We start from the raw sequence: 12147 nt of genomic DNA on the forward strand, positions 1-12147 counted from the left end.
CGTAGTATCAGTAATGGCATTTAAAAAGAAAGAGCTGGAGTTCAGATTAAAAGAATTCACTGTATATAAGCAAAATGAATGAGTACAGATGGGTATCAGAAACAAACTTCATAAAATTATGTTTTTGAGGATTTAGAATGTGCGCTAAAGGCATCAGGGCAGGGCAAAAATTGTAAGGTTACTAACAGAAGAAAGGGATGGGCTATCCGGCTGGTCCACTTCCGGTACAGTAACGCCATAGAACGAGGCAGGGTCCGCTGAGTGTTAAGTCTGGAAGGCTATGATCAACAGACCCTGGACTCAAACACATTGTCTTGAAAAGCTGAAGGCAAACAAAACAAAATCTTGGATACATAAAAATGCAAGAAATAAACTAGGTGGCACTCCTGAAAAAAATTACCCAAGGGCAAATTTCAAGCAATCCAATAATGAATCAAAATAAAGAGCACACAAATAAAATGTAGTAAAATAAAAAAGATTGAAGAGGAGCAACTTAATATAAAACTAAGTGCAAATGACTTCTGTAATTGTGGATATAAAATGATTTTGTCTTAATGAAATAAGGAAAACATGTAATATTTGGATATAATAAAATAGTCAAATAAACATATAAAATAAACCTTAAATCATACCAAAAAACCCCCAAAAAACTGGTAGTTCAACAGCACTAGGGTGGAGAGTGTGAAAGAGAAATTCATCCTGACACTGATAGAAATGTGTAATTGTAACAGTTAGTAGAATTGAAAACTGGCTTTTTATACTGTTAAAGGATGACACAACCACCACTGAAGAGCTGTAAAGAATTAGCTAAATGTGTTATTTCTTACAGTGTTGGTCATCAAGACCAGTCTCTCCAAGCAGAGCACACTGCTAATCCTGGATGTGGTTTTTACAAAGCATGGTGTCGCAGACTGGTGGGTTTTCAGAGGTGCACATGAGATGAAAGTATCAGTAAAAGCATCCTTACTTGGGTCAGATTGCTTTTAATTACTTGGAACTCAACGGCATGTATATTGGAGTGAATCTGTTTCTGATTGACTGACTTATGGTAGCAAGGGGCTGTTATTGATACACTGGCTTATAGTATGTCATTGATCAATTGAAGTTTTAAAACTGATTATGATGCTACTTGTACCATGAGTACAAAAAAGTCCATTTTTTTCCTAAGTTTGTGGGAAATTTTTAGGCTCAAAATCTACGAAGTTATTAAAAAGAAAAAAAAACAACAAATTAGATTGAAAATCTTAAACATATGAAGAAAGTGTATGAAACAGAAAACACAAAATAATTGACATATCAAATATTTTTGTTACTTTCATTGGTAATGAGGTAAATATTCTTATTAAAAGAAAGTGATTCTGATCAGCAGGGGAGCTGCAGGTCTGGAAATGGCAGAGACAGCTGTGTCGTATTAATCCTGTTACCATTAACATGCATGAATTCTGCACAAGTTATTAAAGTCTTTGAGAGTCAGACAAAAAGAGGCAGAAGCTATAAAGAACACAATTTTTTTTCCACATTTCAGTATTTTTATTTAATTGTTTTTAGCAATTTATGTATCTCCCCACCCTTTCTTTTAAGTTAGTGTGACAATTTTCAATAATAAACTACTAAAAGAGAAGCTTTGGTCAAGAGTGGAACGAGGGCCGGCCGAGTGGCGCATTGGTTAAGAGCTGGCTTGGGATGCTAGAGGGCCCCGGTTCGGATCCCACATGAGGGCCAGTGACACTGCCCTCTACAGCTAAGATGCTGAACAACAGCTCAACCTGGAGCTGGGCTGCTGTGAGTCGCCGGAGACTAGGCTGCAGCCCCTGTGGCAGTGGGTTGCCATGAGCTACCGTGTGTAGCCAGCAGCCAGCGTGAGCGGCCAGCAGCCAGCGTGAGCGGCCGTCCAGAAGCCGGTGACTGATCTGCCTCACCCAGGAAGAGCGCAATGATGGTGCCAACTTGGGCCAGTGAAGCAACGTCCTCCACAACTAGACTGAAGAACAAAAGGACAGCAACTTGTCTGTTCCCTTCCCCCCATTTCCCAGCCCTGTTCCCATCCTGCCAATTCCCCAATAAAAAAATAAAAAAAAGAAGACATGGTTAAAAAAAAAAAAGTGGAACGAAATAGCAAAAACCAAAAAAAAAACCCCAAATAAACCAAAAAGACAAAACAAAGAAAACAAACAATCCAATCACTGCTGCTTTTAAAAACCAACAGTTTCACCAATTATATTAAAACAAAAACACACAAACAATATTTGCAAGCTGTGTGTCTTCAGTGTTTCCTTGCAGCGGGCTTTCCGCAGGGTCGTGCAAATGGCGGAGCTGCCCACGGGGTTTGCCAGCCAGTCATGCTGGATCTGGGAGGCGCTCTCAGCTTCACATCCGAATACTGTGGATGGAAAACTCTAGGGTCTTGAAATTCCAAATTGGCATGGCTCCATCGATGCCAGTAGTGCAAAATTTGCGACAGTCTTGCTTGTCCACCTCATAGAGACTTGAGTGGTGCTGTTCTGGTGCCGGGTCTCCAAGGCTGTGTCGCGGTCCTGCGTGGTGGCTGGTGGCCCTCTTGTCCATGTTGCGGAAGGTTCCGTGGCAGACACGTTGCGCTGGATGCTCTGTTTTGGAATGTCTAGCTTGGAGACGAAAGTCAAGTAGCCACGGTCATCGTAGTTACACAGCACTGGGCAGCAGTCATGGCCAGCAGCCACGACGCTGTTCTCCGAGACAAGCGACACGCTCAGGAGAGGCAGGAACTCCGTTTTCAGAGTTCAGACCCGCGCGCTTCTTGAGGCATCGGCGACAGACACGGTGCTGTCGTGGCTGACCCAGGCCAGTCGGCTCCCACTGGCGGAGAAGCTAACCCCATGCACCCAGCCACCAGTGCCACTGCCACCAAACTCTGACATCAGCTGACCAAAAGGCATCTTGCTGCCCCAGGGCGTACTGGCTGGCTTTTCGTCCACTTTTTTAATGTATGCAGAAAACACTCTGCATTTGAAATCACACGATCCTGCTGCCAGCAAAACATTGTTGGGATGCCAATCCAAGCTGAGGACAGTGGAGCGAACTGGCTTTTTAATGTGCCTGCTTACCCACCAGTCATTTTCAGACTCGAAGTAACAAACGGAAATGAGTCGTGCTCCACTTCCCACAGCAAATTTATTCTCTAGTGGGGACCACCTGACAAAAGTGGCTGCGCGATTAATTCTCAGGATTACCAGGGTGGGCTTCCAGACACCATCTTTCTGACTCCAGACATAGGCATTGCGGTCTGCCCCACAAGTGACGAGGTGGTCGCTCTTGGGAGCCCAGTCAACACCTGTGAAGTGTCCGTTGTGCTCCTTGAATTCATGAGCTTCTACCCACTGGCTCCCGTTCTCCTTATAGATGTGGACTTCGTGATTATTAGGGCTAAGTGCAGTCTGGGTACGCTCCCTGTTCCAGGCATGACAGGTGATTGGCTCTAATAAAGATTGATGCAGGGACGTTATTCTCAGTGTTTTCAAAGGATAGAAAGCTGGAGTCGGGGCAGTCCCAACGGGCTTGGAGCGGAGAATTCTCGGACTCTGGTCAGTCGACGCAAACAGGCTCCAACCGGCGCGGGAGGAGAAAGAACACAATTCTTGAGAAAGAATGCCATATTTAAACAGCCTTTTCCTTAAAAGCATTTCCTGGTTTTCTATCACAGAATGAGATTAGAGTTCAAACAAAAGTGGGCTGAAGAGACGAAAGCCAGGGGCTGGTATGCTGCAAGCAGAATAGCAGAGCGTGGAGAGACTCCAGGAAAGGGGGGAGCCCCGGCGGAACCCCGCACTCGGCATGCAATGCCTCCCGATTCCGTGGACAATCCTAACGAGTATGTATGCAGAGGGGGGACTCACACAGCCTGGGAGAAAGGGGTGCACAGGAGGCAGGGGCGCCAGCAGTTGTTGGGTCGAGTTGGCAGAGCTTGTTGAACACTGTGCCTTCCCTCTGCGCCGAGTAGGGCCCTGTCTTACAAGTTAACCCAGAACTACCAAGTATATATTTACCAGTAAGGGTAAAACCGAAATATACCCAACCCTAGCTAAACCTAAAACCCAGGCTTTGCAGGATCAAGGTGCTCTACCGGGAATGATCTACCCGCAAGTGTCAAACTCTAGATTGTTGAGAGGCAGATAAGACCCAGAGGCTCTACAGTACATCATTCACAATGCCAAATAGAAAATAAAAATTTATTACACATACAAGGCATGAGAAAAATATGGCAAATGACCTGCAGAAAAAAAAACAGCCAATAGGAGCCAATCAAACGATGTTCCAGATGGTGAATTTAGTAGCTATTGTAAATAGGATTAAAAATTTACAAGAGAAGACAACAGAATTAATAAAGTGATGAGAAACCACATTAGAAAAATTGTACTGTCAAAGCCAAGAGAATACTTTTTTAAATTAAAGTTTATTGGGGTGACAGTGGTTAGTAAAGTTACCTAGATTTCAAGTGTACAATTCTGTAATACATCATCTATATATCACACTGTGTGCTCACCACCCAGAGTCAGTTCTCCTTCCATCACCATGTATTTGATCCCTTTTACCCTCATCTGCCACCCCCTCCCCCCTGACCCTCTGGTAACCACTCAACTGTTGTCTGTGTCTGTGAGGTTTTGTTTCTTCATTTGTTTGTCTTGTTCCGTTGTTGTTTTCCGTTTTATATCCCACATATTAGTGAAATCATATGTTTCTCGACTTTTTCTGTCTGACTTATTTCACTTAGCATTATAATCTCAAGATCCATCCATGTTGTCGCAAATGGCACTATTTCATCTTTTCTTATAGCTGAATAGTATTCCACCAGGTATACTTAAATATACCACATCTTCTTTAGCCAGTCATCTTTCTTTTGACACTTTGGTTGTTTCCATGTCTTGGCCGCCTTGAATAATGCTGCAGTGAACATTGGGGTACACATCTTTACAGATAAATGTTTTCGGATTTTTGGGGTAGATACCCAGGACAGGGATTGCTGGATCTTACGGTAATTCTATTCTTAATTTTCTGAGGAACCTCCACACTGCCTTCCATAGTGGCTGCACCAATCTGCATTCCCACCAACAGTGTATGAGGGTTTCTTTTTCTCCATAACCTCTCCAACAGAAAATACTATTTTAGAATTTGAAAAAAAATACAATATTTGAAAATTTTGGATGGACTTAGAAAATTGGTCATACCAAAAGAAAGGGTCACTGAACTTGTAGAGGTTATTAGAAATTAAACACAAAATAATTATTGAAAGAAAGTAAATAGAACCTCAGTGACACACAGAACAATATCAAATAATCTACTTCATGTGTAATTGGAATCACAAAAAAACCAAAAGAATCAGACAAAAAATATTTGAAGACATAATGTCTGAACATTTCCCAAATTCACTGAAAAATATAAATTTACAGATTCAATAAGTTCAGCAACCCCTAGATAGTAGAAATACAAATGAAAGAACATCAAAAGTGAAAATGACGAAAACCAAAGATAAAATGTTAAAAGCAGTCAGCAACAAAAGAAACATATTTCTTTGGTTCATATTGGAACAGGGATAAATATAATGGTTGACTTTTATCAGAAACAAAGGAGTTCAGAGATACTCTGTTGCCCCCAAAATAAGACCTAGCCAGAAAATAAGCCATGGCATGATTTTAGGTGCCAAAATATGACACCTTGGCATACTGAATATTTTACACTGAAGGAGTTTGTGGAAAAGGCACCCTTCTCCCTGAAACAAGTCATAAAACCCTCATGTGAGCGGTGCGTGCCCCCCACATCCTGGAGGAATCATGCTATGGCTTATTCCCTGGCTCGGTCTTATTTTCGAGAAAACACAGTAGTACAATAACATCTTTAAAATGCTGACAGAAATTAAAAAAAAAATCTGTCAACCTAGAAGTCTATATGCAGCAAAAATAATCTTCAAGAAAAGGTGAAATTAATGTATCGTAAGATAAAGGAAAGCTGGGAGAATTTTCACCAGCATGAAAGAAATGCACTAAAAGAAATGCTAAATATAAATTTTAAAGTTAAAAAATTAATGATACAAGATGGACAATAATACCCAAAGGAAGAAATGCATAGCACCAGAAATAAACATATATGAGGTGTGACAATTAAGTTTGCGAGGTCATCCTAGAAAAAGTGCGACATACCTCACTGCTGAATATCACTACAGTCACCTTCGAAGTACTCCCCTTGGGAAGCTATGCACCAATGCTAATGCCTCGTCCACCCTTCAAAGCAATTTTGGAACTCTTTTTCTGGAATGGCCATCAGAGCTGTTATTGTATTACCCTTGATGTCCTGAATGTCATCTAAAGGTCTTCCTTTCAGTATTTCCTTTATGTTTGGGTAAAGAAAGAAGCCATTGGGGGCCAGATCAGGTGAGTAGGGAGGGTATTCCAATACAGTTATTTGTTTATGGGCTAAAAACTCCCTCACAGACAGTGCCGTGTGAGCTGGTGCATTGTCGTGATGCAAGAGCCATGAATTGTTGGCGAAAAGTTCAGATCATCAAACTTTTTTACACAGCCGTTTCAGCACTTCCAAGTAGTAAACTTGGTTAATTGTTTGTCCAGTTGGTACAAATTCATAATGAATCATCCCTCTGATATCAAAAAAGGTTAGCAACGCCATTGCAACAAGTTCATGAACTTAAATGTCAGACCTCGTATATACTGAGTGTTAAAATTAATAGTTTTTTCCTTTCTTAAAATGTGTATACATTTTTTTAGCACACTCTGTATATATAAGATGTATAGTATGGACTATATATAGGTATATTAGGTATAGTTTCATTTAATAAAGTTTGCTGACGGGAAAAATTAACTTGTAAAAATCAGAGGAGCGGCTCTCCTGGGAAGTGAGTTAAGTGGAAAGTGTTAGAACCATGAAGAAAAAGTTTCTGTGGTAATGAAAACATTTTCTCTTTTGAGTGGTGTGTTTATTACACATCAAACTCGCCAAATTGTGTATTTTAAAAATATGTGTTTTACTGTATGAAAACTATACTTCAGTGAATGTGCTTAATTTTAAAAAATGATTCTTGGATGTAGTCTAAATGAATATATACACAGACACACATATACATAAATAAACTATATACTTTCAACAAGATACATGCATAAAACAAAGTAGACTAGAAAGATCAGAAGGAAAAACATGCGCATATATATATATATATATAGTATAAACACAATAAAAACAAAGCAAGGATTCCAGTAATACTATGAAAGTTGAGTTCAAGGGAGCCTTTTAAATAGATAAAGAAGCTCTTTGATTGGATCAGTGATATAATCCACAAGTATAAAACAGTGATGAGTTTTTTAAGAAGTGATAACCTGTTATCTAGATAAATAAAATAAGTACTTAGACATATAAGGAGGAATAGAAACATTGTCATAGAATTTTTTAATATATTCTGTCAGCTTCTGATAGATGAAACACACATTTAATTGAAAAGTTTTTACATAGTCTTTGATAGAGCAAGTAAACAAAAAAGTCTGAGTAATATATTAACAGGAGATATTTTATGTATAACTGTATTTCAAATCCTAAATTCTGTATAAGTGCCGTTCCTTCTTTTCAAGAGCCCATGGGACATTTTAAATGATTGCTCATATATCAAGCCATAAAGAAAACATCAATAAATCCCTAAAAGTAGAAATAAATCCAGCCACATTCACTGCAATTTACTACTGTACAACTACAAACTAATAACAAAAGTTATATCTTAAGTTGATTTATTTTAAGCTACACGCCTTCCAAGCAATTTTCAGGGGAAAGAACGTGCTCCGTGCCTGGATAATAGTCACTGCACAACACAAAGTGTGAGTTTTGAAAATATACCTAAGAAACAAAAGGACTCCATTCCAAAAGGGAAAATAGACATTCATTATTAACATTAAAATTATGTTTTTTCATCTAAGTTAACTCTTCGCTTTGCCCCAAAGTTGATGCTACTATTAATACAAACTTAGGTTTTTACTAAGTAATGAAGGAATCTACTTAACATGACTAGACGACCTGATTCTGATGAATCATCTACCACTCGGACTAACATTCTTTGAAGACATTGAAAATAATTAATATTTATTTTTTTAAAATTCTGAGATAGGAAGTCAGTTTATTGCCAGGACCTAAAGTTATGTTTAGATCAAAATCCTAGTTCCAAAAGTTTGATAGGTTTCGGATGGGGGATGAAATTGTAGTCGTTTATGACCCATCAATTCTCTGATGGCCTGAGAGGAATGAAAAATATCCTCTGCCTTCCTTTATAACGTGGACGCCTCAGCTTTAAAGTCAATCTATACCGACAGGCAAACTGGACGTAGATATCGCCTCTGTCATGTGTAGACAGTGATCTGGAGTGTCTACCACCATTTGGTGACTAATCACCAGGAATGAAGAAAGAACTGTCCCCGAGAGGGCGTGTGAGGGCACTGTGGGCAGCCGGCCGGGGCCTAGGAGTCCTCCCTGTATGGAGCCGGCCAGGGAGCCAGGCTGGAGCGGGGAGCCCGCATCTCCTCTAACACACAAGCCTCAGGGACGCTGCATGGGGGCCAGGCTTCTGTTAGCACACCGCAGGCTGGCTTGCTCTCCCGTGCTTTTTGGATGAGTTACAGTAAAACAGCAAACATTTTGTCTGTGAAAACAAAATGCTACAGTATAAAGAAGCATTATCTGAAGACTCCCAGAAAGATCCCTGATGATGATTTACTAAGAAGTGTTAAATAAAACGGGCACCTCCTTTTGGCTGCAGGTAGAAACAGACTCTAAGAAACTGTAATGGCAAGAATTTTCAGGCAGTAGATTGAGCTGAACTGGAAAATGATAGGGGAAGGGTCTAGGCAGTAGTAGGGTTTCAGTTGGAGGCTGAAGAGCATACAATCAACAGCGTGCAAATCGAATCAGTGATTTGGGGAACCCTGTTGAAAAGAGCCACCAGAATACAGCATCAGGACAAAGAAATTTAATCTACACGTGAAAAATAAAAGAGAAAGATACTAAGAATGTAGCACGAGTAGTGGTATTAAAAATCTGAGAAATATTCTTGTCCTCTTCCTTTCTCTCTGCCTCATCCTCTCTCTCTAAAACAAGGCCATCCATTCTCTTATATAACCAAAGTGAAATAAGTGATCAAATTCATAAAATTTGTCATTATACATTAGTAGATAATACTACTAATAAAGTTTTTATTCAAGTTTACCAATTGTCCTTTATAGGACTTTTCACCCATTTTGGACTAATCCAGGTCCCCCATGGCATTGAGTTGTCATGGTTCTTGAGCCTTTAATCTGGAATAGTTTCTCATTCTTTCTGTATTTCATGACATTGACATTTGAAGAGTACAGGTCAGTTGTTTTGTAGACTGGTCCTCAGTGTGGGTGTTTTTAATGGAATGCAATGGAGGCAGTGCTGTGTGCTTCTCAGAGCCTCACACGGAGAAGTGAATGCTATCAGTTGGCGCATCACCAGTGATGTGAACTGCGTCTCTTGGCTGAAGGTGGAGTCTGTCAGATTCCTTCACTTTAAAGTTACCATTGCCCTGTGTAATTCCTAAGTAACCTGGGCAGATATTTGAGACTGTGTAAATATCCTCTTCTTATTAAAATTAATCTAAAGGTTTAGTCTTGCCTGTAATAATTATTAGCATGATGGCTGCAAAATGGTGATTTTCAATTTTATCATTCTGCATTTATTGGTTGTTACTCATTCAGCTAAGAGAAAAAGGTTCTCATCCCCATTTGCTTTATTTACGTATTTATGAATTTACTCATCAGTAGTTTCATGGATCATTTTTATTTCAAGGGTTATAACTCATTACTCTTATTAATTTTATGGTTCCCAGTATATCTGACCGGCCAGTGGAGACACACAGGTACCTCTTTGCTGTTTTACTGTTTATCTACTTACACTTCATAAATTTTATGCATGTACACATGCCGAAGCTGTGAGGTTTTTTAATGAGAAGTTCTTAACTTTGAGGAAATGTAATTTATCATTTTTCCTTTATGCTTTTGATTTTTACACCCTAAGAAACCTTTGCCTACACCCATTTTATGAAGATTTTCTGTAGCATTTGCCTCTAAAAGCATTCTAGTTTTTGTTTTTATATTTAAGTCTATGATACGTCTCAAATTAATATATGTGTCTATTTTATTTATTTTTTTAAAGATTTTTTTTTATTGGGCAATTGGGGGGATGGGAACAGTGCTGGGGAATTGGGGGAAGGGGAACAGACAAGTTGCTGTTGTTTTGTTCTTCAGTCTAGTTGTGGAGGACGTTGCTTCACTGGCCTAAGCTGGCACCATCATTGCGCTCTTCCCGGGCGAGGCAGATCCGTCACCGGCTTCTGGACGGCTGCTCACTGCGACTGCTGGCCACTCACGCTGGCTGCTGGCTACACACAGTAGCCCATGGCAACCCACTGCCACAGGGTCTGCAGCCTATGCCGTCGCCGGCGACTCACGGCTGCCCAGCTCCAGGTTGAGCTGTTGTTCAGCATCTTAGCTGTGGAGGGCAGTGTCACTGGCCCTCATATGTGGGATCCGAACCGGGGCCCTCTGGCATCCCAAGCCAGTTCTTAACCATCGCGCCACTCGGCCGGCCCTAATATATGTGTTTAGTATGAGGTAGGGGCCTAGGTACAAGTACATTGTTTTCTCTAGAGATATCCAGGTTTTCCAGCACTCTTTGCTAAGACTATTATTGTTTAATGTCTTTGTCATAAATATCAAGTGGACAGATAAGTATATATCCATTACTTAGCTCTCTCTTCTAGTAATTAAATCCTTTTGTTGATCCTAGTGCCTGCAGAAGAATTATTTGATCACCATCTACTATAGCTTACCTTGAAGTTATGTAGAGTAAGTCTCCCAACTTTGTACATCTTTCTCAAGTTTGCTGGGACATTCTAGGGCCTTCACATTTCCATATGAATTTTAAAATCAGGTTTGCTGGGATTTTGATAGGGAGTACATGGAATGTATAGATCAATTAAAGGTAAAATCAATACCTTAACAATAATTGGTCTTCTAAACCGTTACCATGGTTGCATTTCTCCATTCCTTAGGTCTTTCTAATTCCTTTTAGTAGATGACTAAACTGAGCACCATCCGTCTTGTGTTAAACGTGTCCCCTGAGCCTGGCATCCAGAATATCGGTTCATTTCCTCTGTCCTTGGCTGAGCTCCGCATGCATGAGGCAGGGTTTAGCCTGGAATATCGCCAGCGTTCATGCACGGACGTGGGCCCCCTTACTGAACATCTCCTTCAGACGACTGCCTTCTGAGTTTCCAGGGGAAGCAGTTGCCCCAAACTCTCATCTCGTGTTTTTTTCAGAAAGACTGTGTGACACCGTTACTTCAGACTAAGAACTGTGACCTCAGACCCTCCCCTGCGCCCCTTCCTTTCTCCAAGTGTCAGGTCCCCTCTAGACGATCACCGCATTTGCTCACCCCTCAGTGTCTTTGCAGTTGTTTGTATTTTGTCTCGAGTTCATGGTTGGTGTCAGCAAGAACATTCGTCCTACATAAGCTTACCTGGTCCCCCCCTGCCTTAGTTTCCTTTTTGAATTTTGATCCTATAAGCACACAGCAGGGAAATATTAGAGGCTAATTAACCACAAATAAAAACAGTCCAGTCTACTCGGGCCTCTCTTCTATAAAACAATATGCCTTCAAAGAATGTCTGCTGAATTTTCCGAGATTAACACACAAATCTCTAATAAAACTGCATATCCAGTCAAGACGTCTTTCCTGGGTGGCAGCTACACGAAGTGTTCTGGGATACACATGGACTCTGAAACATACCTACCACTGACACACCTGGGGAGAGGCCGCTGGTCCCTCCCTGTCACAGGGTTGGGTTCAGCAGCGTCAGCGACCCTGGCAAGGTTCGTAGAATGCAGACTCTCAGGCCCACCCCACGCCTAGTAGATCAGAACTTAAGTTTTAAAATATCTCCACATACTTCATGCATATTTTAAATTCGATAAACACCACTCTAGCCATATGAGATTTTAAGTTCTAAGATGTGAAAATCATCTTTTAAATATTACCAGTTACTTGTCCACATTAGAAGTCTACTCAGAATAATCTGAAATGCAGAAATTATGCACAAAGATATT

General features: G+C 40.5%; 1 pseudogene; it reads right to left on the bottom strand.

Moving 5' to 3' along the window:
* Positions 1-2367: 2367 nt before the first annotated feature.
* On the bottom strand, positions 2368-3439 carry LOC109389726 (actin-related protein 2/3 complex subunit 1A pseudogene; annotated as a pseudogene).
* Positions 3440-12147: the final 8708 nt, after the last annotated feature.

This window comes from Hipposideros armiger, unplaced genomic scaffold (genome assembly GCF_001890085.2).
Source record: "Hipposideros armiger isolate ML-2016 unplaced genomic scaffold, ASM189008v1 scaffold_241, whole genome shotgun sequence".
Taxonomy (NCBI): Eukaryota; Metazoa; Chordata; class Mammalia; order Chiroptera; family Hipposideridae; genus Hipposideros; species Hipposideros armiger.